Source organism: Rana temporaria, chromosome 12 (assembly GCF_905171775.1).
Source record: "Rana temporaria chromosome 12, aRanTem1.1, whole genome shotgun sequence".
NCBI classification, from domain to species: domain Eukaryota; kingdom Metazoa; phylum Chordata; class Amphibia; order Anura; family Ranidae; genus Rana; species Rana temporaria.
In genome coordinates, this window is record NC_053500.1 from 129,611,923 (window position 1) to 129,639,773 (window position 27,851).

At 45.5% G+C, this 27,851-nt stretch overlaps 1 long non-coding RNA gene across 1 annotated transcript in view; it reads right to left on the bottom strand.

Annotated features, from left to right (window-relative positions):
- Positions 1 to 27,574, bottom strand: part of LOC120918844 — a 49,569-nt gene extending 21,995 nt beyond the window's left edge. The window contains exon 1 of the long non-coding RNA XR_005744478.1: positions 27,136 to 27,574. This is a non-coding gene — a long non-coding RNA (uncharacterized LOC120918844). The remainder of the gene's footprint in view (positions 1 to 27,135) is intronic.
- Positions 27,575 to 27,851: the final 277 nt, after the last annotated feature.

Below are 27,851 nucleotides of genomic sequence, written 5' to 3' on the forward strand. Positions count from 1 at the left end.
ATATGGGAAAATCCATTGTTTCCGGTAGGGCCCATGACCGGGTTATATAAGATGATTGACCTTTGACTGCTTGACCAACACTCTCCTCCTACCTTACCCAAGTGACACACGTGACACAGAATTTGAGTTTTTAATGGCAAAAGCAGTCCTTTTAGTAACAAAATTGTATACCGTGTTTCCCCCGAAAATAAGACCTGGTCTTATATTAATTTTGTCTACAAAAAACACACTAGGGCTTATTTTCGGGGTAGGGCTTAAAGGGTAGGTTCACCCTATAAAAAAATTCTAACACTACATCCAGCCCAGTTCTGCAAATAAAATTACACTGACCTTTTTTTTTTTCTTCGTAGATAGCGTTTAGCCTTAGAATTCACCGCGGCTTCCGGGTAGGGAATCCCGCGGGAGTGGGCGTTCCTATCGACATGCCAATTGATTGACATGCTAAACGACGGCGCACACAGCGCGTCACGACTTCCCGAAAGAAGCTCGGGTCGGCTCGGCTCTATTCGGCGCCGGTGCGCAGGCGCCGAATAGAGCCGAGCCGACCCGAGCTTGTCAATAGGAACACCCACTCCCGCGGGATTCCCTACCCGGAAGCCGCGGTGAATTCTAAGGCTAAACGCTATCTACGGCAAAAAAAAAAAGGTCAGTGTAATTTTATATGCAGAACTGGGCTGGATGTAGTGTTAGAAATTTTTTAAAGGGTGAACCTCCCCTTTAATTATATGTAGCGCCCCCCCCTTTTAGTTACTGGGGCGTTACGCTATAGTTAGTGGGGAATGGGAGACTTTACTTTCTCCCATTCACTAATTGTTAGTTTGAGCTGGTGCCAGTTCAGAACTGCCTCTTGGGTCAGTCTGTGTGTCCAGGGGTGCGCTCCCACCCCTGGGCGACAGTTGGCGCTATAGGGGTTCTGATGGAGCCATCCTTCCCCAGCAGCCAATCGGAGGAGTTCCCCTCTTTGGGCATGCTGGCGGGGGGTATATCTGGAGCACCGGCCATTTTTTTGGGTAGTCTGCGGGGCCCGAGTTCCAGGTGCGGCATCCACCTTTAGGGTGCGCGCATCCACGGGCCCCATCCTCATGGCCAGTCGGGTCGAGGCTGTGCACCTCGCGGAGACTTTCGCTGATGAAGAAAGGGACCCCAGCCCGCTCCGTGCACTGAAGAGGGAGGGGCCACAGATGACAGCTGGGAGGAGAAGAGAAGGGGGAAGACCCGAGATCCATTCTGATGTCAGCCCGCTCCGTGCACTGAAGAGGGAGGGGCCACAGACGACAGCTGGAAGGAGAAGAGAAGGGGAAGACCCGAGATCCCAGCTGATGTCAGCCCGCTCCGTGCACTGAAGAGGGAGGGGCCGCAGATGTCAGCCAGGAGGAGAGAAGAAAACCTCCGGCGGGACAGCGGCGGTTACTAATAAAGTATTTTATAATACAATCACAAGGGGAGACACACTGCACTTCATACCAGTACGATCGTCCTACAAAACAGACCACAGTTTTTTCATGTACTTTACTAGGGCTTATTTTCGGGTAGGGCTTATATTGCAGCCTTCCCCAATAATCACAATAGGTCTTATATTCGGGGTAGGGCTTATTTTTGGGTAAACACGGTACATAAAATACTATAAGATAGTATCTCACAAAAGTTAGTACACCCCTCACATTTTTGTAAATGTTTTATTATATATTTTCATGTGACAGCACTGAAGAAATTATGCCGCGAACACACGACCATTTTTAATGGTCTAGAAAAAAACTTTTTTTCAACCCGATTATTGTTAAACCGGCCTTGCCTACACACGATCGTGAAAAAAAAAAATGCGCTAACAAAGCGCGGTGGCGTACAACACGTACGACGGCACTATAAAGGGGAAGTTCCGTTCGGATGGCGCCACCCTTGGGGCTGCTTTTGCTGATTTCATGTTAGTAAAACCTTGGTGAGAGACGATTCGCGCTTTTCAGTCTGTTACAGCGTGACGAATGTGCTATTTCCATTACAAACGCTAGTTTTACCAGAGCGAACGCTCCCGTCTCATAACTTGCTTCTGAGCATGCATGTTTTTTTCACGTCGTTAAAGTCCACACACGACCATTTTTACAACGTTAAAAACGACGTGAAAAATTAGAGCATGTTCTAAATTTTTAATGCCCATTTTTCACGTTGTGAAAAATGCTCTGGAGCCCACACACAATCGTTTTTAAAGACATTAAAAAAAAATGTAATTTTTTACATCCCGGAAAATGGTCGTGTGTATTTTTTTTTCTTGGTTTCCTTTAATACCATTATCCTCTCTGATACTCTTGGATTACCTTTTTTTTTCCTGTCTTATTTTTCCCATTGTTCCTTTCTTCCTGGCTTTGTCTGTCCTCCGCCATTCTCTTAAAGTCCACCTTTTGCAATCAGATAAATAAAATAATGCATCCATATTGTTTAACCACTTCAGCTCCGGAAGATTTAACCCCCTTTACGACCAGGCTATTTTTTATTTTTTGCACTATAAAATATAACAATTTTTTTTTTGAAAAATGAATGTAAAAGATTGAATTTCTTCATCAATTTAGGCCAATATGTATTCTGCTACATATTTTTGGGGAAAAAAAATCCCAATAAGCGTATATATTGATTGGTTTGCGCCAAAAGTTTTAGCGTCTACAAACTATGGGTTATACTTATGGAGTTTTTATTTATGTATTTTTTTTACAAGTAATGGCGGCGATCAGTGACTTATTACTTATTGCAGCGGACAAATCGGACACTAACTGACACTTTTGATTATTTTTGGGCCCCAGTGACACTAATACAGTCATCAGTTTGCCACCCCCCCAAAAAAAAATTAAGCACCAGCCGCTACTAATTTTACTAATTTTACTTAGCTCAAACCCCCACAGCACCAGGCGCTTATGAGGGGGGGGGGGGCACGGGGGTATTGGGGGGTACAGAGGACAGAGGATTTCAACTAGACAGCTGGTACCAGCAACACAAGGGACACTTTAGTTTAGATGTAAGTACTGTCCCTTGTGTTGATTATTATATTTTTTAAGTTTTACCTAAACTTAGGCTTTTACATTAGTAAAAAGAAAAAACTGAGCCACAGAATATAACAGAACAACAAAGAGATTTTTTTATATATGCACTGTACATTTGGTTTGTTAAAAATAAATATGTTTATTACTTGTAAATATAAAGGGAGAAAAGGGCAGAAACTGCCTCAAGGTCGTAATTTAAAGGTACTTTTGGACGAGAGTTTAAAGTATAAAAAATATATTTTTATTGATAACAATTCAATAGAACAAAAAAAAGAAGAAAAGAGTTAAAAATACATATCATATAATGGATGAGACAATATGGTGCAACAAATGAAAATCTGCACCACATGAACAATAGTGAGCCCCTGTGCGTCAACGCGTTTCGCTGTTTTGCTTCTTCAGGACACATTCAGGGGTTGTTGGAAAAAGCGGGTCTCACTATCTAGAATAAAACACATGAATAAGACTTTGTGTAATAGTCACAAATATAAAAAACATATAAAACATGAAACATCAACATATCCTGGTGACATGCATAGCACAAATGCAACTACCTTATCAGCAGAGTTCACAAAGGAGTCCACCAAGTATCAAGCAACACCATATATAGGCCCAGATTCTCGTAGAATCGCGCAAAACTGTGGCGGCGTAACGTATGTCATTTACTTTACGCCGCCGCAAGTTTTACAGGCAAGTGCTTTATTCACAAAGAACTTGCCTGTAAAGTTGCGGCAGCGTAGCGTAAATCCCCCGGCACAAGCCCGCCTAATTCAAATGATCCGGGTAGGGGGCGTGGAGCATTTAAATTAGGCGCGTTCCCGCGCCGAACGTACTGCGCATGCGCCGTCCCTAAAAATTCCCGACGTGCATTGCGCTAAATGACGTCGCAAGGACGTCATTGGTTTCGACGTGAACGTAAATGGCGTCCAACCCCATTCACGGACGACTTACGCAAACAAGGTAAATTTAAGAAATTTTGACGCGGGAACGACGGCCATACTTAACATTGGTTGCCCCTGTAAATCCAAATTTATGTGTCGCAAATCTAACGTAAACGTTGTATCTTCACTGCGTCGACCGCGCGTACGTTCGGGAATTCGCGGATTTTGCTATTTTGCATACTCGATGGGGAAAACGACGGAGGCGACACCTAGCGGCAAAAAAAAATGTGCATTTAAGATCCGACAGCGTAAGAGCCTTACACCTGTCGGATCTAATGGTTATCTATGCGTAACTGATTCTAAGAATCAGTCGCATAGATACGACGGCCCAGATTAGGACTTACGACGGCGTACATTGAGTTGCGCCGTCGTAAGCCCTTTGAGAATCTGGGCCATAGTGTTCAAATACATGTGACCAGGAGTAAGCTGGAATGATTTACATAACCGTGCATATTACCATCATGTATTTGATCTAATGATATTTTAAATAAGAAATGCAAACCACATAGATATACTCACTAGCCAAAAGATCACTCCAAGTACCGTATACACTCGAGTATAAACCGTCTCGAATATAAGCCGAGGCACCTAATTTTACCACAAACAAATTGGAAAACTTATTGACTCGAGTATAAGCCTAGGGTGTCCATCTGCATGCCTCACTGTGCCTCACTTTGCCTCACTGTGACCATGCCTCACTGTACCCATGTGCATGCCTCACTGTGCCTCACTTTGCCTCACTGTGTCCATGTGCATGCCTCACGGTGGCTCACTTTGCCTCACTGTGTCCATGCCTCACAGTGCCCATGCCTCACAGTGCCCATGCCTCACTGTGCCCATGCCTCACTGTGCCCATGCCTCACTGTGCCCATGCCTCACTGTGTCCATGACTACACTGACGTTTAACATGGGAGTCTATGGAAGGGGTGCCCAGGTTTGAAAAATAGGTGCTCCCCAGCCGTAGGTCTCCCCAGACAACAAACTTTACACACTTGTAGAGTAGAAATGGGGCTACATGTGTGCCAAGTTCCGGGTCCAGGGGACCTACGATCGGCCAGTAACGGGTCCCCAAATTCACCGGAAAAATTACCATTTAACATTGGAGTCTATAGAAGGGGTGCCCGGCTTTGAAAAATCGGGGCTCCCCGGCCGTAGGTGCCTCAGACAACAAACTTTGTACACTTTCAGAGGAAAAGTGGGGCTACAAGTGTGCCAAGTTCCAGGTCAAGGGAACCTACGACCGGCCGGTACCGGGTCCCCAAATTCACCGGAAAAATTACAGTTTAACATGGGAGTCTATGGAAGGGGAGCCCGGCTTTGAAAAATCTGTGCTCCCCGGCCGTAGGTCCCCCAGACAACAAACTTTGCACACTTGTAGAGGAAGAGTGGGGCTACATGTGTGCATGTGGGGTCCAGGGGACCTACAGCCAGCCAGTACCGGGTCCCCAAAATCCGGGAGATCAGGCGCAAAAAGGTGACTCGAGTATAAGTCAAGGGGCTTATTTTCCAAGTATATTAGTGCTATAGCATTCCTAGATAAGTAGAAGACTAAACATACCAAAAAAACAAAAAAGAGGGGAGTGGAGGGGAGTGGTGGTATGGACACAAACCTATCAGGCTGTCATTAAACCACAGTAGTGGTGTTCATATAATATATGTATCTATTTGTTGACTCAGCAGAACCCCCTCCCCTCGGTATGTTTAGTCTTCTCCTTATCTACTTTGGAGGAAATCTCAGATGAGCAAGCGGATTCCGCCTAGCGGAGGCACCCATGTGCAGGGGGCCTAAGGTGGCATGAGTTACTGGATCTCCTATCGCCCCAACCTCGCAGCACTGTCCTTCCCTAGTGAGCTGCTGCCCATCACACCATCAAGCCTAGTAGACATGGGCCGAATCAATAAAAACTGGCCTCCATTCAACCTGTGTGTATGGCAGCCGGTCCGACAGAAATCGGCCATTCGTTATGCTGGGGAAAAAGAACTGCACTGGTCCAAATCTTTTGGTGGAAGGGGGGGTGGTGTGGGGTTGTTTTTCAGGGATTGGGCTTGGCCCAGGAACTCCTAAGGCATCAGCATACCAAGACACTTTTGATAATTTTGTGCTCCCAACTTTGTGGGAATAGTTTGGGGACGGCCCCTTCCTGTTCCAACATGACTGCCCACCAGTGCACAAAAAAAGGTCCATAAAGACATGGATGAGCGAGTTTGGGGTGCAGGAACTTGGCTGGCCTGCACAGAGTCTTGACCTCAACCCGATAGAACACGTTTGGGAGAAATAAGAGCGGAGACTGGGAGCCAGGCCTTCTCGTCTAACATCAGTGCCCAGGGGCGGACTGGGCCAGGGGACAAGGATGCGTTTTCCCCCTGGGCTGCTCTGATATGCTCTGCAAAGGCTGCCTTGTCGCCAGCTCGGGACCGCACATGCGCAGTATTTGAGCTGGCTGAGTGCGGCAGCTATATCCAGCACTGTGAGCAGCGATGTCTTCTGTCTCACAGCCGACAGTCTGTGTTACAGAGCCCAGCCCCTCCTCCACACACAATTGGCTGGCAGAGGCTGCTCTCTCTTTCCCCGCCCACACTATGGGCAGCCTGTGTGCTGACTGGGAAGAAGATGTGTGGGCGGGAAGTTCAATCTGAGCAGTCGGCTCGAATGCAGTGAGTTTCCTGGGACCATACAAGTAAAGTAAGTGAGCTTCTTCACCCTCCCCCTCTCTGCAGCTAAAACGTTTTTTTTTGTTTTTTTTTCTAGCAGCCTGTGACAGACACTACCCAGGTGTTATGATGTGGGCTCACACTGGTATCCTGCAGTTTGTCTTCCTGCATGTTTCCCCTATTCCCATATAGAGGTTGCACATTTTTACTGCATGTTCTGAAAGTGCACAAAATGTCCTGAATGCTGCATCTTTGGTGCAATTCCAGAAAATGCAGCACAAATGTGCAACCTGGGGGACTATGACTGTGGAAAACTGGCAGTACCCCAGTGTGAGCCCAAAAACTTGTATTCACTTGCAGCAGGCACTGCCACTTCACTGAAAAGGTGATATCACATTTCCTCCCTGCCTGTTTTAACCCCCTAAATGCCAATTCCTCCAGGTAATGGCATGGTTCACTTTTGAACTCCACCTGGTTTCCATTACTCTCAGTAGGTATTAGATGTGCTCTCACCTTATTGTTTGCACATCTAATACCTTAAGAGTTCTGGAAATAAGGTGAAGTAAAAAATGAATTTCTACACCCAAGTGGAGCATTTCTTTCTCAAGATTTGAGGGTATTATTAAACCCAAAGGCTGGTTGACCTAGGCCACCATAGACAGATTGAAATTCTGCTGGTTCAGCAGAAAGTTCAATCTATCTATGTGCAGAATGTGGTTGTACAGAATTCAATCTATCAATTGACTTCAGTACAACCAGCGTGTCTTTTTTTTTTTTTTTGGCAATCACTGCTGGCTGCTATAGCTGCCAGCAGTGATCACTGTATTCTGATGGCTGGAAAACTTTCAACCCCACAGACAGTGACCCCTTTGCACTGCCCCCGCAGAGAGTGACCCCTTTGCACTGCCCCCGCAGAGAGTGACCCCTTTGCACTGCCCCCGCAGAGAGTGACCCCTTTGCACTGCCCCCGCAGAGAGTGACCCCTTTGCACTGCCCCCACAGAGAGTGACCCCTTTGCACTGCCCCCACAGAGAGTGACCCCTTTGCACTGCCCCCACAGAGAGTGACCCCTTTGCACTGCCCCCACAGAGAGTGACCCCTTTGCACTGCCCCCGCAGAGAGTGACCCCTTTGCACTGCGGGCAATGTGGAGCAGTCTCTCTCTCTGTGCAGGAAGTGTCAAGCGGTCTCTCTCTCTCTGTGCAGGAAGTGTCAAGCGGTCTCTCTCTCTCTGTGCAGGCAGTGTCAAGCGGTCTCTCTCTCTGTGCAGGCAGTGTCAAGCGGTCTCTCTCTCTCTCTCTCTCTGTGCAGGCAGTGTCAAGAGGTCTCTCTCTCTGTGCAGGCAGTGTCAAGCGGTCTCTCTCTCTCTCTGTGCAGGCAGTGTCAAGCGGTCTCTCTCTCTGTGCAGGCAGTGTCAAGCGGTCTCTCTCTCTCTGTGCAGGCAGTGTCAAGCGGTCTCTCTCTCTCTGTGCAGGCAGTGTCAAGCGGTCTCTCTCTCTCTGTGCAGGCAGTGTCAAGCGGTCTCTCTCTCTCTCTGCAGGAAGTGTCAAGCGGTCTCTCTCTCTCTGCAGGAAGTGTCAAGCGGTCTCTCTCTCTCTGCAGGAAGTGTCAAGCGGTCTCTCTCTCTCTGTGCAGGCAGTGTCAAGCGGTCTCTCTCTCTCTGTGCAGGAAGTGTCAAGCGGTCTCTCTCTCTCTCTCTGTGCAGGCAGTGTCAAGCGGTCTCTCTCTCTGTGCAGGCAGTGTCAAGCGGTCTCTCTCTCTCTCTGTGCAGGCAGTGTCAAGCGGTCTCTCTCTCTGTGCAGGCAGTGTCAAGCGGTCTCTCTCTCTGTGCAGGCAGTGTCAAGCGGTCTCTCTCTCTCTGTGCAGGCAGTGTCAAGCGGTCTCTCTCTCTCTGTGCAGGCAGTGTCAAGCGGTCTCTCTCTCTGTGCAGGCAGTGTCAAGCGGTCTCTCTCTCTCTCTCTCTCTCTGTGCAGGCAGTGTCAAGCGGTCTCTCTCTCTCTCTGTGCAGGCAGTGTCAAGCGGTCTCTCTCTCTCTCTCTCTCTCTGTGCAGGCAGTGTCAAGCAGTCTCTCTCTCTCTCTGGGCAAGCAGTGTCAAATGGTCTCTCTCTTTCGGGGACAATATGGAGCAGTCTCCCCCTCTCTCTCTCGGGGGAATGTGGTGTAGATGGATAGTGAGCCAATTCGGTGGTTCAATGGGCCACGTGACTGGACTTGCCCCCCAGGCCTAAGGCTGCCAGCCCTCCCCTGTCAGTGCCTGACCTCACAAATGCGCTTCTGGAAGAATGGTCAAACATTCCCATAGACACTCCTAAACCTTGTGGACAGTCTTCCCAGAAGAGTTGAAGCTGTTATAGCTGCAAAGGGCGGGCCAACTCAATATTGAACCCTACGGACTAAGACTTGGATGCCATTAAAGTTTGCGTGTGTGTAAAGGCAGGCGTCCCAATACTTTTGGTAACATAGGCCCGGATTCACAAAGCACTTACGCCGACGTATCTTGAGATACGCCGCGTAAGTGTAACTATGCGCCGTCGTATCTGTGCGCCGTGCTCACAGAACTAAGATACGCCTGAACCTTTTTTGATTTTCCTTTGTTTTATTATCTGCAAACGCTGAAAATGCTTGTTTGACTGTCAGGCCCTGTACACGCGAGCAGACATGTCCGATGAAAACGGTCCGCGGACCGTAATCATCGGACATGTCTGCTGGGAGCTTTTGGTCTGATGTGTGTACGTAGACGACACCGACGTTCTCTAACATGGAAGTTCAATGCCCCCACGCATGCGTCGAATCAATTAGACGCATGCGCGGGATTTCGGGCCGCTGGTTATACGTCATAACCAGCGGACATGTCCGATGAGTCGTACTAACCATCGGACATGTCCGACGGACAGGTTTCCACCGGACAAGTTTCTTAGCATGCTAAGAAACTTTTGTCCGCTGGAAACCTGTCGGACATGTCCGCGGAAACTGGTCCGCGGACCAGTTTCAGCGGACATGTTCGGTCTTGTGTACGAGGCCTCACCATTTCTCTGCAAATCTGATTGTCGACTAATGCATATCTTGTAATGCTGTTTTGTGAATAAAAACACCTTTCTGTAAAAAAAAAGATACGCCTGAAAATAGGCTTCATCCGACCGACGTAACTTCCCTACGCCGGCGTATCGTGGGCGCATATTTACGCTGGCCGCAAGTGGCGCTCCCATTGATTTCCTATTCAAATATGGAAATGAGGGAGATACGTCGATTCGAGAACGTACTTGCGCCTGGCGCATAATATACACGGTTTGCGTAAGTCGTACGCCCGGCGTAAAGTTATTCCCGTTATACGTATTGCGTGAATATGGCTAGGCGTAGGTTACGTTCACGTCGTAGGCAGTGATTCGACGTATCTTAGGCAGTTGATCCGACGTGATTCTGAGCATGCGCACTGGGATACGTCCACGGGACGGCGCATGTGCTGTTCGTTTTAAGTACTTCTATGGCGCTTGGCCCATCATTTGCATGGGGCCACGCCTCATTAGCATGGCTCACGCCCACTTCCACATACGGGGAAACCCAGCGTAGATTTAAGAGCGAGTGGGAGCAAGTGCTTTGTGAATACTGTGCTTGCCTCTCTGCGCTGCGTCAGCGTAGCGTATATTCGATACGCTACGCCGGCATAAATATGCGCCGATGTATGTGAATCCGGGCCATAGTGTCGTGTATTTTACTCAAAATTCAAACAGACTTACACATCCTATAAATTTTGCCACATTGTTACTTCATGATACCATGCATGCAGCCTTCATCCTACCGCCATGAGACTTAGATGCCTGACTCAGCCTAGCTTGTAAATAATGGCATTAATAGGAGCTTCGTACTAAAGGTGTATTGTGTCTGTTCAGTCTGCTAACTGCCTGGGCTGCAATTAGCCGGTAATCATAATGCAGCCATCCCAGATGAATCACTATTCCCTTTTGTTATTGTGTGTCATAGACATCAAAGCAGATTATAGATGATAAATAAACTCCCTAAGGCCTGGAGACAGCATTGTAATCTCATTAGAGGAACAGGCAGCTGGAAAATAACTGGTACCAACTGCAAACGTCAATGAAGGGGGGGGGGGTTGGAATGGGGGGGGGGGGTTGAAATGGGGGCACACTATACAAAACGAATCATCATTGGCGATGCACAGTAAATTATTTTATTTACACACACACACATATATATATATATACACAGTGCCTTGAAAAAGTATTCATACCCCTTGAATTGTTCCACATTTTGTCATGTAACAACCAAAAAGGTAAATTTATTTGACTGGGATTTTATGTGATAGACCAACACAAAGCAGGACAAAATTGTGGGATGGAAGGAAAATGATACACGGTTTTAATTTTTTTTTACAAATATGTGAAAAGTGTGGTGTACATTTGTATTCAGCCCCCTTTACTCTGATACCCCTAACTAAAATCTAATAGATAACGTCCTATTAGTGACGAAACGTGTCTGGGAGGTTACGCAGTGACGTCACCACGCCGAGGAGGAGGGCTCCTGTATGCCGGCCGGCAATATTATATTTATGCTGTTTTCAAGTGCTTGTTTGTGAGTATGTTATATCTTTTTAAATAAAAGCTAAAGTTTACAGAGTTATGCTATGTGCACCTCTCTTTCTTGTTTTACCTGAACCGATTGGAGCTGTCAGTCATCACGTTCCAGAGATAGTCTGCTCCCATTTGGAAACTTTCAAGGATTGAAAGGCCGGGTTATAGCCATCTGCCCGTATTGCTTGCCTTCTGGTAAGCGGCTCTTTTTTCCGGTGGAGGGTGCACTTTTGTTTTATGTGTCACTTGGTGGTGTGGAACGTAGGAAGTATCTCTGCAAGGATTTAATCTCCATACCCCATGGACATATAACTGACAATCTATTCAATTACGGATTCAAATATCACACTTTCAGAGACTGCTGATTTCAATAGACTTTTATTTTGTGGCGCGGCTTTTTCTGTTTTTATTTGCCAATTTGTGTATCGCACGCCAGCTGCTGCCTGTAGTATAGAGGTTGGGAGGGTAGTAGCGCGGTTTTCGTTTTTCTATGTGCCACTTTGTGTTGATCTCTCACATAAAATCCCAATAAAATAAATTTACGTTTTTTGGTTGTAACATTATTATTATTATTATTATACAGGATTTAAATGGCGCCAACAGTTTACGCATCGCTTTACAGTATAAAAGGGAGACAATACAGTTACAATACAATAAAATACAAGAGAATTAAGAGGGCCCTCTTCAGAAGAGGTTACAATCTAACAGATGACAAAATATGCAACATTTCAGGGTATGAATACTTTTTCAAAGCACTGTACTTTAAAGCGGAGGTTCACCCTAAAAACATGTATTTAACATTCCATTCTGCATAATTCCAACATTTACACTATGCCGTTTTTTTTTTTGCTGTACATACCGTCTTATTGTTATTTTCCACCCGGCTTCCGGGTTCTCACTCCCGCGGGAGTAGGCGTTCCTATGCAGAGGCTAGATGATTGACGCCTTGTGAAAAACTTGCCCCCGGCGCATAAGGCGCGTCACCAGTTTTCCAAAAGTAGCCGGCTCTATGCGGTGCCTGCGCAGTCAGCTCTACACGGTAGGCGCCGTATAGGGCCGTATAGAGCCGACTAGCAGTTCGGCTACTTTCGGAAAACTGGTGACGCGCCTTATGCGCCGGGGGGGAGTTTTTCACAAGGCGTAAATCATCTAGGCTCTACATAGGAACACCTACTCCAGCGGGAGTGAGAACCCGGAAGCCGGGTGGAAAATAACAATAAGACGGTATGTACAGCCAAAAAAAAAAACGGCATAGTGTAAATGTTGGAATTATGCTAAATGGAATGTTAAATATATGTTTTTAAGGTGAACCTCCGATTTAACTAATTTTGAAAGCCTTTTTTGTTTTTTGAGAAAACTATTTAAAAAAAATACGAATTATGCAGCAAGAGTGTGAGAATGCTGTCGCGGTTTCTTTGCCATTACCCTAGAAACGAAGGACAAGTACTGAACGCATTGAGCTACTTTTTTTTTTTTTTTATAATGCACAAAATTTCCTTTTTTTTTTATTTAGTTGAAGCTAGGAAATTCTCAGGGATAAAGTATTGGCATTATGTGAATGGAACTTGTGTACAATAACTCTCTGCTTAGAATGCCAGCTTAGAAACGGAGACAAAACAAGTGTTGTGGTGAAGGCGACATTAGAAAGCCGTTGAACCTCCACGCAATGTACTTTCGCTCAGTGGATCTGTAGGCCGCACAAAGACTCCGGTATAATAAGGGAGAGCATGGCCCTTAGAGAAAAGTTTGTGTGTAACATTTGTTTTTTTAGGCATCCATAGCAATGAATAACTCGTCTATATAATCCTGGGCAGAAAAATAACTTGTTGAATTCCTGCAAAAAGAGCATTATGATCAGTGCCGATCCTGACCTCCCTGGGGCCCTAAGCAAGCAGTTGAGAAGCGGGGGGGGGGGGGGGGGCTGCCGAACATCACATGTCACATTAAAGTTGAGAAGCGGGGGGTGTTGACTTTTCTCCTCTTCTCCCCTGCAGCCAGCGAGTTGAGAAGCTGAGAAGCGGGGTGAGGGGCCGAAAATGACTTCTCACCAGGCCGGGCCTCTAGCAATTTGGGGGGCCCTCCGCAGCTTTGGGGGACCCTAAGCAACTTGCATAGTGAGCCTATAGAGCGGATCGGCCCTGATTATGATGGTTCACTTTGCTGGCTAATGGGCTCCACCATTCTGTCTTCATGTCTCATCCTTGCTTTTCTTTAAGAAATTCTTGGAAGTGTATGGAGGAGCGCCTGGTACAAAAGTTAATTTCACTTCAAGTGTTAGGCAGGCCATACACGGTGCAAATTTATTTTCTGCAATGGCATTGGGGTGTCCCCCTTCATGTATACCAGGCCGTTATCTGAGCATGCAGCAGGGCAGGACAGGAAAGAGAATGGATGAGCGAGCACCCTTCCCTGTCCTGAACCATACCAGGCCACATAATCTCAACATAGGGGGTCCCCCTTACTGGCCCCAAAGCACCTTGTCCCCATGTTGATGAAGACAAGGGCCTCTTCCCCACAACCCTGGGCAGTGGTTGTAGGGGTCTGCCGGTCGGGGACTTATCAGAATCTGGAGCGACCATGTGAATTCTCCTGGCAGGTGATGTCTCAAGGGGGTGGGTCCACCTGATGACGTCACCAGGTGACTCCTCCCCTTAGCTGTTTAATCACTTGCCACCCAGGCAAATTCGGACATTTCTCTCCTACATGTAAAATCCATCATTTATTTTGCTAGAAAATTACATAGAACCCCCAAAGATTATATATATATTTTTTTAGCAGAGACCCTAGAGCAGAGGTGGCAAACACAAGACCTTCAGGCCGAATTCGGCCCTCCAGACCATTTTATGTGGCCCTCACACCTCTCCTGCAGCAGCAGGAGAGCTCCAGCCCTCCTCCATTCCTACTCTAGACCCTTACTTTCTGCTTTCAAGCAATGCATCCAGCTTCTTCTCAGCAGCAGCATAGGGAAAGGGGGTGCACTGTGATGTAAGGGAGAGTGGGGGACTCAACTTCTGATTGTGGGGGGGCTATTGACATCTAATGTAAGAGGGAGGGGAGGGGATGCACTGGACATCTAATATTACAGATACAACTGGCCCTTTTGAGGGCAATCCTAATGCTGATGCGACCCACGATGAAATTGAGTTTGACACCCCTGCCCCTAGAGAATACAATGGCAGTTGTTGCAACTTTTTATCTTGCACGGTAGTTGCGCAGCAATTTTTCGAACACGTTTTATGCTTTAAAAAAAAAAAGTAAATGTGAAAATGTGAAATATATAAGTTATGCCGAGTAAATAGATACCTAACATGTCACGCTTCGAAATTGCACATGCTCATGGAATGGCGCCAAATTTCGGTACTTAAAAATCCCCATAGGCGACACTTTTTTACTGGTTACATGTTTTGAGTAACAGAGGAGGTCTAGGGCTAGAATTATTGCTCTCGCTCTAGCGTTCATGGCGACACCTCACTCAGGTTTAAAAAAATAAAAAAGTATTGTTAATTTAACTTTTTTGTTTTTGTTTGACACTTTAACAAAATGTATCACTTTTATTCTTATTACAAGGAATGTAAACATTCCTTGTAATAGGAATATGGCATGACAGGTCCTCTTTACAGTGAGATATGGGGGTCAGTAATGCCCTGTACACACGATCGGTTCGTCTGATGAAAACGGTCCGATGGACTGTTTTCATCGGACGAACCGATCGTGTGTGGCCCCCATAGTTTTTTCCCCATCGGTGAAAAAAAATAGAACCTGTTTTAACATTTTCTGATGATTAAAAAAACGATAGAAAAAATGATCGTCTGTGGGTACGTCCATCGGTTAAAAATCCACGCATGCTCAGAATCAAGTCGACGCATGCTCGGAAGCATTGAACTTCATTTTTCTCAGCACGTTGTAGTGTTTTACGTCACCGCGTTCTGACACGATCGGATTTTTAACTGATGGTGTGTAGACACGACTGATGAAAGTCAGCTTCATCGGATATCTGACGGAAAAATCCATCGGTCCGTTTTCATCGGATGAACCGATCGTGTGTACGTGGCATAAGACCACACATCTCACCTCTGGGCTGGGAATAAAAATAAAAAATAAACGATTTTGGCTTCCCAGCCTAGGTGGCGCCATTAGTTTGAATGCAGAGGCCTCTGACGATCATAGAGACTCTGGCGACAATCTGGTCTGCCAGAAATCTCTATGGTCAACATCCGAGGCTGGCGGGTTCGTTCTCCGACTCAATGAGCACCGGAGGGCGGCGGGAGGGGGAAAGTCCCCTCTCGCCACCCGTAAGAATGATCAAGCGGCGAAGCAGCCACTATGATCGTTCTTATGGTGTAGGGCAGGGGTGCCCAACCTTTTGAAGAGCGAGGGCCACTTAAGCAACTTGGTAACCAGTCGAGGGCCACAATGAGTGGAGCGGGCGGATGCCAGGTCGCGGCTACTCTATAGGCCCTCCGATCCGCCCAGATGAAAGGGGGTGAATTCTCTTTTGTTTTTCGGATTGGAGGTAGGCGGGCGTAAACGGACATCAGTTGCTCTATAGAGGTGAATTAAGGGTCCCCATTTGGTCGGGCCGATCGTGTGAAAAGGGCCCAAGACTGCTTTCACACTGATGTGCTGCTCTTTACCCACAGCGTAGTGCACCTGTGTCTATCCTGCGGGTTAGCTGAACTTTGCCGTAGACTCCTCCTGTGGCAAAAGCCAGCGCTGTAGAGGAAGCATCGGCTTGTGGGGTTCTGCTCTGCAGCCGCTTTCTTCCTCTACCACCAGCTTCATTCACAACACTGATGCTGTGGTATGGCAGGTCGACAACCTGCGATCTGGGCTTGCCAACCCGCCATTCCAGAGCAGGAGGTCGCGGGCCACATCAGAGGGCTTCGCGGGCCACATGTGGCCCCCGGACCACTGGTTGGCCACCCCTGGTGTAGGGAATCACCGCCTGTAAAAGCTGATACCTGAATGATGCCTGTAGCTGCACCCATCATTCAGGACAGCTTGTTCTTTCGTAAAACAACAAACTTACTGGCTGGATCATCAGGTGAAAATAGAAGAAAGAAAGCCTAAAGAAGAAAACCAATTCAGCCTAAGAATGGGTAAGTCGCAATGTAATAAATGTTTCCATTTTGGCTTAGTACTGCTTTATTGTTTAAGAGCATTAAATATATCAAACACGTTTCAGGTGAAACAAGCCTCTCCTTTCTTTAGGGCTTGAGCAGTCGATATTACTAAGATCAGGAGAAAAGGGCTCTTTCCAACGGGCGGCTGGGGGATGGTAAAAACACACCCATCTAAGAATATAGGCCCGGATTCACATAGAAGCACGCATCTTTGTGCGGGCGTAACGTATCCTATTTACGTTACGGCTCCGCAACTTTGTCAGGCAAGTGCTGTATTCTCAAACCAAAGTTGCGGCGGCGTAGCGTAAATAGGCCGGCGTAAGCCCGCCTAATTCAAATGTGGAAGATGTGGGGGTGTGTTATGTAAATTTAATGCGACCCCACGTAAATGACGCTTTTTACGAACGGCGCATGCGCCGTCCGTGAAAGTATCCCAGTGCGCATGCTCCAAATTAACCCGCAAGAAGCCAGTGCTTTCGACGTGAACGTAAATGATGCACAGCCCTATTAGCGAATGACATTCGACGTTGTTCCGACGTCCATACTTAACATTGCTACGCCTCATATAGCAGGGGTAACTTTACGCCGGGAAAAGCCTAACGTAAACGGCGTATCTGTACTGCGTCGGCCGGGCGTACGTTCGTGAATTGGTGTATCTAGCTGATTTACATATTTCTAGGCGTAAATCAGCGTACACGCCCCTAGCGGCCAGCGTAATTATGCAGTTAAGATATGACGGCGTAGGAGACTTACGCTGGTCGCATCTTATACAAATTCTGGCGTATCTGATTCTTTGAATCAGGCGCCAAGATACAACGCCTCAGACTCAGAGATACGACGGCATATCTGGAGATACGCCGTCGTACCTCCTTTGAGAATCTGGGCCTTAGAGTCTACTGAGCAGTGGCGGGCCGCTCCATTAGGGGTGCAGGGGGCGCCGCCCCCCTAATCTATATACAGGGCACCGAACGTATGGATTTCTATGAGTCTTTTTTTTAAGAGACTGAAGCTCTAATTCTAATCTAATCAGAGCGCAATAAGCCCACCCACTTGTGTGGCAATAGCAAATTAACTGCTGGCCGACCGCCGCACGCACTTATAGGTCGACAGCACGGCACTCCTGGGCAAAAGGACATACCTGTACGTCCCCTTAAAGGAAGCGACATTGTGGACGCGCGCGCCCGCTGCGAGCTCCGTGAGCCTGGGGTTACCCGCGATCGTCTCGCGGTGAGGAAGAACGGGGAGATGCTGATGTAAACAAGCATCTCCCCGCTCTGCCCAATGACAGTGATCACCGCTTCCTGTAATCGGAAGCGGTGATCACTATCTTGTCACACACAGCTCATCCCCCTTACAGTAAGAAGCACTCCATAGGGCACACTTAACCCCTACAGCGCCACCAAGTGGTTAACTCCTTCCCTGCCAGTGTCATTTTCACATTAATCAGTTTTTTTTTAATAGCACTGATCGCTGTAAAAATGACAATGGTCCCAAAAATGTGTCAAAAGTGGCCGATGTGTCACAGTCATGATAAAAATCGCTGATCGCCGCCATTACTAGTAAAAAATTATTAATAAAAATGCCATAAAAATATCCCCTATTTTGTAGATGCTATAACTTTTGCGCAAACCGATCAATAAACGCTTATTGCGAGTTTTTTCCCCAAAAATATGTAGAAGAATACGTATCGGCCTAAACTGATGAAAAAAAAAATTTGGTATATTTTTGGGGGATATTTATTATAGCAAAAAGTAAAAAATATTGTGTTTTTTTCAAAATTGTCGCTCTATTTTTGTTTATAGCGCAAAAAATAAAAACCGCAGAGGTGATCAAATACCACCAAAAGAAAGCTCTATTTGTGGGAAAAAAAGGACGTCAATTTTGTTTGGGAGCCACGTCGCACGACCGCGCAATTGTCAGTTAAAGCGACGCAGTGCCGAATCGCAAAAAGTGGCCCGGTCTTTAACCAGACAAATGGTCCGGGGCTTAAGTGGTTAATATTCAGCCCTATCACACAGACATCAGGTTTTCCTTGAGAAATATCAGACACAATCTCTATATGGAAATCATTGCAGAAGCCCAATGGGTAACATCTTCTGAGTCTAATGGTACTTCCTCTTACAGCTGATCAGCGCCACCATCAGGAATAGATTGAGAGTACACTACCCTTAGGTGAAAAGTAAGATGCGTCCAGCCTAGAAAGTTTTAAAGTGTTATGCCGCGTACACACCATCACTTTATGTGATGGAAAAAAACTACATTTTCTGTGAAGTAAAAAACAAAGTTTTTGAAACTTAAATTTTCAAAAACTACGTTGCCTACACACCATCGTTTTTTCACAATGCTCTAGCAAAGCGAGGTTACGTTCACCACTTTTTTCCATTGAAGCTCGCTTCATAACTAGCTTTTGGGCATGCGCGGGTTTAAAAATGTCGTTTTAAACGTCGTATTTGCTACACACGGTCAATTTCTGTGAAACAAAAAACAACGTTTTGAAAAACGACACATAAAATTGAAGCATGTTTCAATATTTTTTTGTCGTTTTTCACAGGACATAAAACGACGTTTTCCCCCACACACGGTCATTTAAATTGACGTTTTTAAAAATTACGTTTTTTTTCATCACATAAAGTGATGGTGTGTACGCGGCATTAGGCTCCATGCACACAGAAGCTGATAAACTGCAGTTTATTGGCGTTTTGGCTTTTTTTTTTAATGCCCATAAGCTCCACTCTATGCACTCCTATGTGTCCATGCACACATTGACGTTTTTTAGTGCTAATGAGCAGTGGAGTTTATGGGCTATTTTCTGAAAGCCAGAAATTTGCGTTTTTTCACGTTTTTTTATCCTTTGAAAAAAAAAAAGCTACACTGAAATACGGTAATAAACGCTATTGCACAAACGCTAAAAAACTTTGAAAGGCTCCCTGCAAGGCTACTGGCGTTTTTTATAGCTTTTTTTTTTAGCTTCCAGCGAGCATGTGATCAGCACAGGGCCAATCAGGACTGTCCAGACAGAGGGTCAGGGGTCATGCAGCCTCATAAGACAATCAGAGGAGAATGAAGACTCCTCCTACAAGCTTTAACCAGAAACTGATAGAAATCACAAGACTGCTATATACTGCTGATGAGAAAATGTATTTAGCAGTTTATATTTACTAAAATAATTACATCTCCATGTTCTGTGTACTGTGGGAGATCAGATATAGTGAATGCAGGGTCCTGGGTTTGGTAACACTTTATGTGTGAATATTGTCCCTGGCATTAGTGTTCTCATTCCGGCATGTGTTGGTGGTGATATGTACAATATCGTGCTGCGTCCAACCCAATGCTGGCATCCTATATTCTATTCTATACATAGTCGCTGTGTCCCTATATAAACTGCAAGTGCATGCGGGTACGGGTCCCCTGAACTCACTCTGTGTGTCTTCGGGGACCTGTACCTACATGTCATAAAGGGAAACAGCGGCTGTGTCCATGCAGCTGAGTATCCCCAATAGACTAAAACGGGATGCCAGCATGGGGATGAGTGTCCCCAATAGACTAAAATGGGATGCCAGCATGGGGATGAGTGTCCCCAATAGACTAAAATGGGATGCCAGCATGGGGATACACACCTGTACAACCCTGTGCTGGTAAAAGACTGCCCTGCACAGGGAATGAAGCTAATGGTCCTATGTGAATGGGGTCTAACAGTGTGAATCCAATGTAAAACATGGTATGCGTTTTGGTTACATTTTTAAAAGTCCTGCATGCTTGGTGCACTCTTCAAAACCACCCCAAAAATGCAGCCCTTCCCCGTTGAATCGGATAGAAAACATGTCAAAAATGCATCAAAATATGTTTTTGAGCCGCATGTCCATGTTTCACAGATGCATACTGGGAGTCAGGCAACCAAAAAATGCACGGAAAATATTTGTTTTTGGTGCATTTTTCAACGGAGCAATGTACTTTTGTTTTTAGTTATTGGATAGAGTGGAGAGGGGGTTGAATCTTTAGGAAGATTCACCCTCTCTATTTATCATATTTACTGTCTTCATCTAAAGGGAAAGTAAAAGGGAATCTCACATTTTGGGTTGTCACCAGAACAGGAATAAAGGGGAAATCTTCCAACTAGTTCTGGTGACAAGCAGGGATTCCCTCACCCTAAACAGAATTCCTTTAATTTCCTGTTTTGGCTATGGGAAAGAAAGTAAAAGTAAATCTCACCAATCCCCGAAGAAAGAAAGAAAAGAATAAAATAGAAAAGAGAGAAAAGAAAAAAAAAAAGGAAATAAAATAAAAAAGAAAGCATAGAAAAGCGAGAAAGAAAGTAAGAAAAAAGAAAAAGAAAGAAAGAAAGAAAGAATAAGGGAATAAAGGAAAAAGGAAAAGAAAGAAAGTAAAAGAGAAAAAAAGGAAGAAAGAAGAAAAAAAGGGAAAAAAAAAAAGAAGGAAAGAATACTTTTATTTTTAGTTATTGGATATAGTAGAGAGTAGTTAGACCCCCTGTCCATTTTTTTTTTTTTTTGCTATCTGTGCCCCCATTAGGAAGATTCACCCTCTTTATTTGTCATGTTTACTGTTATCATCTAAAGGTCGTTGCCAGAACAGGAATAAAGGGAAATCTTCCACCAGGACACTAGTTCTGGTGACAAGCGGGGCTTCCCTCACCTTAGAGAGATTTACAGTAATTAAATTTCCTGTTTTGGCTATGGGAAAGAAAGTGAAAGTAAATCTTCCCAATTCCCAAAGAAAGAAAAGAAAATAGAGAGAAAAGAAAAAAGAAAGCATAGAAAAGAGAGAAATAAAGTAAGAAAGAAGGAAAAAGAAAGAAAGAAAAGAAAAAGAAAGAAAGAAGAAAGGAATAGAGAAAGAAAGAAAAGAAAGAAAAAGGAAGAAAGAAAGAAAAAAAAGAAAACCAGGGGAAAAAAGAAGGAAAAATACTTTTATTTTTTAGTTATTGGATAGAGAAGAGAGTAAATCGACCCCTTGTCCGGTTTCTTTTTTCTTTGCTATCTGTGCCCCCATTAGGAAGAATCATCCTCTCTATTTGTCATGTTTACTGTTATCATCTAAAGGAGAAGTAAAAGGAAATCTCACATTTTGGGTTGTCACCAGAACAGAAATAAAGTGAAATCTTCCAATGGGGACGCTAGTTCTGGTGACAAAATGAAAAATAAAACAAAATAAAAATAAAGCCGTGTTGCCTTTAGTCCTACTTTAATTCTACTGCAGCATTTATATTAAAGGAAAGAAATAAAGAAAGAAAAATAAACAGAAGAAAGAAAGGAAAAAGAAAGGAAATAAAAAGAAAAGAGAAAAAGAAAGAAAGGGAAAGAAAAGAGAAAAAAGAAAGAAAGTAAAATAAAGGGAAAAAAGAAAGAAAAGAAAGAAAAGAAAAAAAGAAAGAAAAGTAAAAAGAAAGAAAAAAAAGTGTTTCCACTGACTAATACAGAAATACGCGACCATGTATTTCTTGAGTTGATTATATTCATTTCCATTGATTGCCAGAGCTGTGGCAGGCTCCTCCTTCTCCCCCCCCCTCTTTTTATATGGTCAGATATAATCCGTTCACTACCCTCTTTTTTTTTATTTATAATATCTACACCTGATGTTACTTGTTATTATTGTTTGTAGATATTGATAAACATTTGGTGACACTGGATGAGCTATTGTTTGTCTAATTGTTGGACAATACGTATAACAACTCATCCCGCTATTTTATTGTAAGCTTTCCACTTTTTCCGCATACTATAATTGGTATACTGTTATTATTTTACTGGCGGCTGCGTCCGCACTTTTCCATGTATGCATGTTCTTATTTCTGAATATGTTTTCTTATAATAAAAAAAACTTTGACAATAAAAAAAATAGAAATAGAAATAGAAAAGAAAAAAGAAAGAACTTAAAAAGGAAAGAAAAAAAGAAAGAAAGTAAAAAAGAGTGAAAATAAAACAGAAATAAAAGAAAGAAAGAAGAAATAAAGCAAAGAAAGAAAAAGGTAAGTAAAAGAAAAAAAAAAAAAGGAAAAATAAAGGAAGAAAAAAAAAGAAATGAAAAAAGAAAGAAAGTAAAAAAGAAAGAAAAGAAAAAAGAATGAAAGTGAAAGAAAGTGAAAATAAAACAGAAATAAAAGAAAGAAAGAATAAATAAAGTAAAGACAGAAAAAGGTAAGTAAAAGAAGAAAAAAAAAGTAAAAATAAGGGAAAAAAATAAAAAAGAAATGAAAAAAGAAAGAAAGTAAAAAAGAAAAAAAAGAAAGTAAAAAAGAGTGAAAATAGAACAGAAAGAAAAGAAAGAGAGAAAAAATAAAGTAAGGAAAGAAAAAGGTAAGTAAAAGCAAAAATAAATAAAAATAAAGGAAAAATAAAGGAAGAAAGAAAAAAGAAAAGAAAGAAAGAAATTGGAGGGATGGAATATGAGATGGCCAGACATGTGTTTGCCCTTTCCTTTCCCCTCTCTGATCCCTGACCTTCTTTAATGAGCACATTATTCTTCTCCTGTTTGTGCTTTTGCTCCATTTCCATCATTCCAGCCCCTACTAGTGCTGCCGGATACATTCTCTCTCCATGGATTGACAGACCATCTGCCGTATTTAGGAGAAGATAGTAGTGGAATTTAAGTTACCTATAGTAGATATAAAACCGATCACTAAAACCTCATATAAGTTTTAATGCAATTTCAAAAGTTTATTTCAACATGATTAAATTTGCAGACTACCTGGTGACCCCCACCATGGAGGTTCTTGTTCAGGTAGTTTCTGTACCAGGGTGACAATTCTCTGTCTCCCAGTTGTGCTCCTGATGTTGTCACCTTGTCACATGGGCTTCAAGTGGGCCCTTTCAATACACATTAGGCATGCATGGTCCCCTGTTACATTGAAAACACTTCTTTTTTTTATGCTATGCTTCACAAAGATCTGCCCCGGTGCAGCGTATCTGAGATACGCTATGCCGCCGTAACTTACTTTTTTTGTTTTGAATCCTGGAAGAATTTGCGCCGTAAGTTACGGCGGCGTAGTGTAACTCTCGCGGCGTAACAGCGCCTAATTCAAATCGGCGAGTACGGGGGCGTGTTTAATTTAAATGAAGCGCGTCCCCGCACCGAACGAACTGTGCATGCTCCGTCCCTAAATTACCCGCCATGCATTGCGCTAAATGACGTCGCAAGGACGTCATTGTTTTGATGTGGACGTAAATTACATCCATCCCGATTCATCCCGACGACTTACACAAACGAAAAAAAAAAATGTCAAATTAAACGCGGGAACGAAGGCCATACTTAACATAGCAGGTTTAACTATACGCCACAAAACAGCAGCTTTAACTATACGCTGGAAAAAGCCGACTAGAGACGACGTAAAAGAATGCGACGGCCGCTCGTACATTCGTGGATCGTCGGAAATAGCTAATTTGCATACTCGACGCGGAAAACGACGGGAACTCCACCCAGAGGACGCCGAAGAATTGCATCTAAGATCCGAAGGCGTACGAAGACGTACGCCTGTCGGATCTAACCCAGATGCCGTTGTATCTTGTTTTAAGGATTTAAACCAAAGATACAACGCGGGAAATCTGAAAGTACGCCGGCGTATCAGTAGACCGTAGACCGTATCCGCGGATAAATCCTCTCGAGGATTTCAGCAGATTTCTATGCGATGGCGTGTACACACCATCGCATTGAAATCCGCGCCGAAATCCTCTGGCGATGACGTGTCGCGCCGTCGCCGCGATTATGACGCGGCGACGGGTGCGACGCTGTCATATAAGGAATTCCACGCATGCGTCAAATCATTACGACGCGTGCGGGGAATCCCTTTGGACGGATGGATCCGGTGAGTCTGTACAGACGAGCGGATCCATCCGTGGGATCCGATTCCAGCAGATAGATATTCTGTGCATGTCGACAAATATTTATCTGCTGGAATTCAGAAATATCCGCGGATAAATATCCGCCGGAGTGTACACACCATAGAATCTATCCGCTGAAACCCATTCGATGGGATTTATCTGCGGATAGATTCTATCGTGTGTATGGGGCCTAAGGTTTAGGAGTTCACTCACATGTGCCACAGCCCTTGCCACCCCTCTGATAAGCAATCTCCAGTAGAGTAGATCACTTTTCAGAAGCATTTGACAGGCAGTGAGGAGGAGATAGTTCACCTCCACACTGCCTGATTTTAACATTGTAAATGCTGCACCACCATGTCGCAATCACATGCATTGCACACAGTGGTGGCGTGGTTGTGGCATGGCCATATTGACTTGCATCGGCCAAGTTCGGTTGCCAAATGGATCATGCTGCTTAATTTTTTCTGCACCTGCGAAGCACAGCCCTACTGGTGCTGCAAATGTACAGCCCTGTGGCCTACACATATCACATGCGCCTTCTTGGTGGTCCCACCCCAATCATGTAGACTTTCCTGGTGGCCCCACCCAGATCACACTCACTTTCTGGGCACCCCCAACCCTAATTATGCAAGAATTGCCCATTTGGTTGCTGCCAAGTCCCCTGGACACTTACATTCTTGCCCATGGCCCCCACATATTTTGTCCTCTTTCTGGGTAGTCCCACACTTATCATGTCTTCTTTCTTGGTGGCCTCACCCAGATCACACCCACTTTCTGGGCACCCTCAACCAAAATTATGTGGGGATCACCAACTTTTTGCTACTCAATCCACAAAACACTCTCATCCTGACCTACGGCCCACACATATTATGTATTCCTTCTGGGTGGTCTGACCTCAAACACGTCCACTTTCTAGGTGGCCCCAACCAGATTACACTCAGGCCTAGATTCACGTAGGGCGGCGTAAGTGTGGACGGGCGTAGCCCATCGTATTTATGATGTGCCGGTGTAAGTGCGCCTAATTCAAATTGTGAAGAGGTGGGCGTGTTTTATGTAAATAAAGCATGACCCCACGTAAATGACGTTTTGAACGAACGGCGCATGCGCCGTCCGTGGACGTATCCCAGTGCGCATGGGTCGGATAGAATACCTAAGATACGTCGAGCACTGCCTACGACGTGAACGTAAATTACGCACAGCCCTATTCGCGTACGACTTACGCAAACGACGTAAAAAGATACGCTTGTTCCGACGTCCATACTTTGCATGGGCTGCGCCACCTAGAGACCTGCTTTATCTTTACGCCGGCGTATGTCTTACGTAAACGGCGTAACTAAATGCGACAGGCGCGCGTATGTTCGTGAATCGGCGTATCTAGCTCATTTGCATATTTGACGCGGAAATCAACGGAAGCGCCACCTAGCGGCCAGCGTAAATATGCACCCTAAGATATGACGGCGTAGGAGACTAACGCTGCTCGTATCTTGGCAGAATGTATGCGTAACTGATTCTATGAATCAGGCGCATACATACAACGGCACTCATTCGGACTTACGACGGCGTATCTGGGGATACGCCGTCGTAAGTCTTTGTGAATCTGGGCCTCAGTTTCTGGGTGCCCCAAACCAGTGGTGTCACTAGGGTTGGTGTCACCCGGTGCGGTAAAACATGGTGTCACCCCCCCTCTGTCTAGGCTGCCCAGCACCAAGCAGGCAGCGCACGGGCACGGGGCGCACCCCAAACCAGCCCCTGTAAATGATAGTATAGGGCAGTATAGTGGCAGATTAGGGTAGTATAGAGTGGTATAGTGGCAGGTTGGTGTAGTGGGATGGTATAGGACAGGTTAAGGTGGTATAGGGCATGTTGGGGTGATATAGGGTAGTTTGGGGTGGTATAGGGCAAGTTAGGGTTGCATAGGGCAGGTTGGGGTGGTATAGGGAAAGTTAGGGTGGTACAGGGCAGGTTGGGGTGGTATAGTGCAAGTTAGTGTGGCATAGGGCAAGTTGGAATGGCATGGGAAAGGTTGGGGTGGTACAGGGCAAGTTAGGGTGGCATTGGGCAGGTTGGGGTGGTATAGGGCAAGTTATGGTGGCATAGGGCAGATTGGGGTGGTACAGGCAAGTTAGGGTGGCACAGGGCAAGTTGGGGTGGCATGGGAAAGTTTGGGGTGGTACAGGGAAGGCTGGGGTGGTACAGGGCAGGCTGTGGTGGTACAGGGCAGGCTGGGGTGGTACAGGGCAGACTGGGGTGGTACAGGGCAGGCTGGGGTGGTACAGGGCTGTTTGGGGGGGTACAGGGCAGGCTGGGGTGGTATAGGGCAGGCTGGGATTGTACAGGGCAGGCTGGGTGATACAGGGCAGGCTGGGTGGTACAGGGCAGGCTGGGGTGGCACAGAGCAGGCTGGGGTGGTACAGGGCAGGCTGGGATTGCACAGGGCAGGCTGAGCATGTCAGCTAAAAAAAAAAAGGGGTGGTGTCACCCCCTCTAGCGGGTGTCACCCGGTGCGGACCGCACCCCCCCTAGCAACGCCTCTGCCCCAAACCTAATTGCCTCTAGACACTGTCATCTTTGCCCATGGCACACACATATTATGTTCTCCTTCTGGGCCCTCGCAGGACACAACACCATCGGGACAGATCACCAAGATACAAGACTGGGCCTGATGCCAACTGTGCATTAACAGGATAGGAAGGAAGTAAAATGCCAGCTGATACATTTCTTCAATGACAGGAAGCCAATGGTGTGCTGAAAAATACCACCCCCCTCTACTATAACATCTTCAGTTCAAACATCATCTGTTCTGGTATTCTCCTAAAACTAAAATTCATTCATTAAAAAATGTTGTTAAAACTTGCTTTACATAAACTGATTCGTAAAAAAGTAAGATGGGCCTTTAATTAGCTTTGGGGCTCCTCTTTATACATGTGTCAGCCCAGCATAGCAATGCCTCAAGCTCAATCGCCTCGTCTACTCACTTGTTGGTCCTGAAAGCTAGCATTGTGAAGATCCAACTTGCTTGCGTCATATAGGGTGCCCGATAATCTCCTTAGACAACCGTAATTTTCTTCTCTAGAACATCGGGTTTGTTCTGATAGGCCTTGCTCCACGTAGCACTTTGCTGCATTACCACCAAGCGGATGGGAGAGCGGTTCTCCGGCATGGTCTCTGGGGCATACTCCTTACTGGGGTCCCTGCCCCGACAGTCATAAAGCACACAAGACACCAGGAAGACCAGCAGAAGGATGACATAACTAGCTACCAGGATAATTAAGTTCAAAGTCACAGGGTCGATTTCCAAGTAAAACTCCATTACGGCCCCATATTCCGCCCCCGGGAGCGAGGAAGACGGCTTGCTGGGAGACCCCTGTGGTCCGAGGGGAAGCAGGGAGCAGCGGGTGAATGGACGGCAATGGACACACAGGATTGTGCGGTAAAAATACATTTAATCCTCTACACTCATTTTCCAGGCTGCATGATTAAAGCGGCTCAGTTTAATAACTTAATCCCGGCCTTTGAAGACCAACGGTGGAGATGCACTTCCCTGATTGCGGCGAAAGCGTCGTCATATCACCCGTCAAAGCTGATTAAATATGGGATTGTTGGCCACATGAATTTTCTGATTATTTTAGAGTGATTGGATGGTGACCCTGCAAGGTGAATTTGTGGGCAAGGGGGCCATGGCATCTCAATG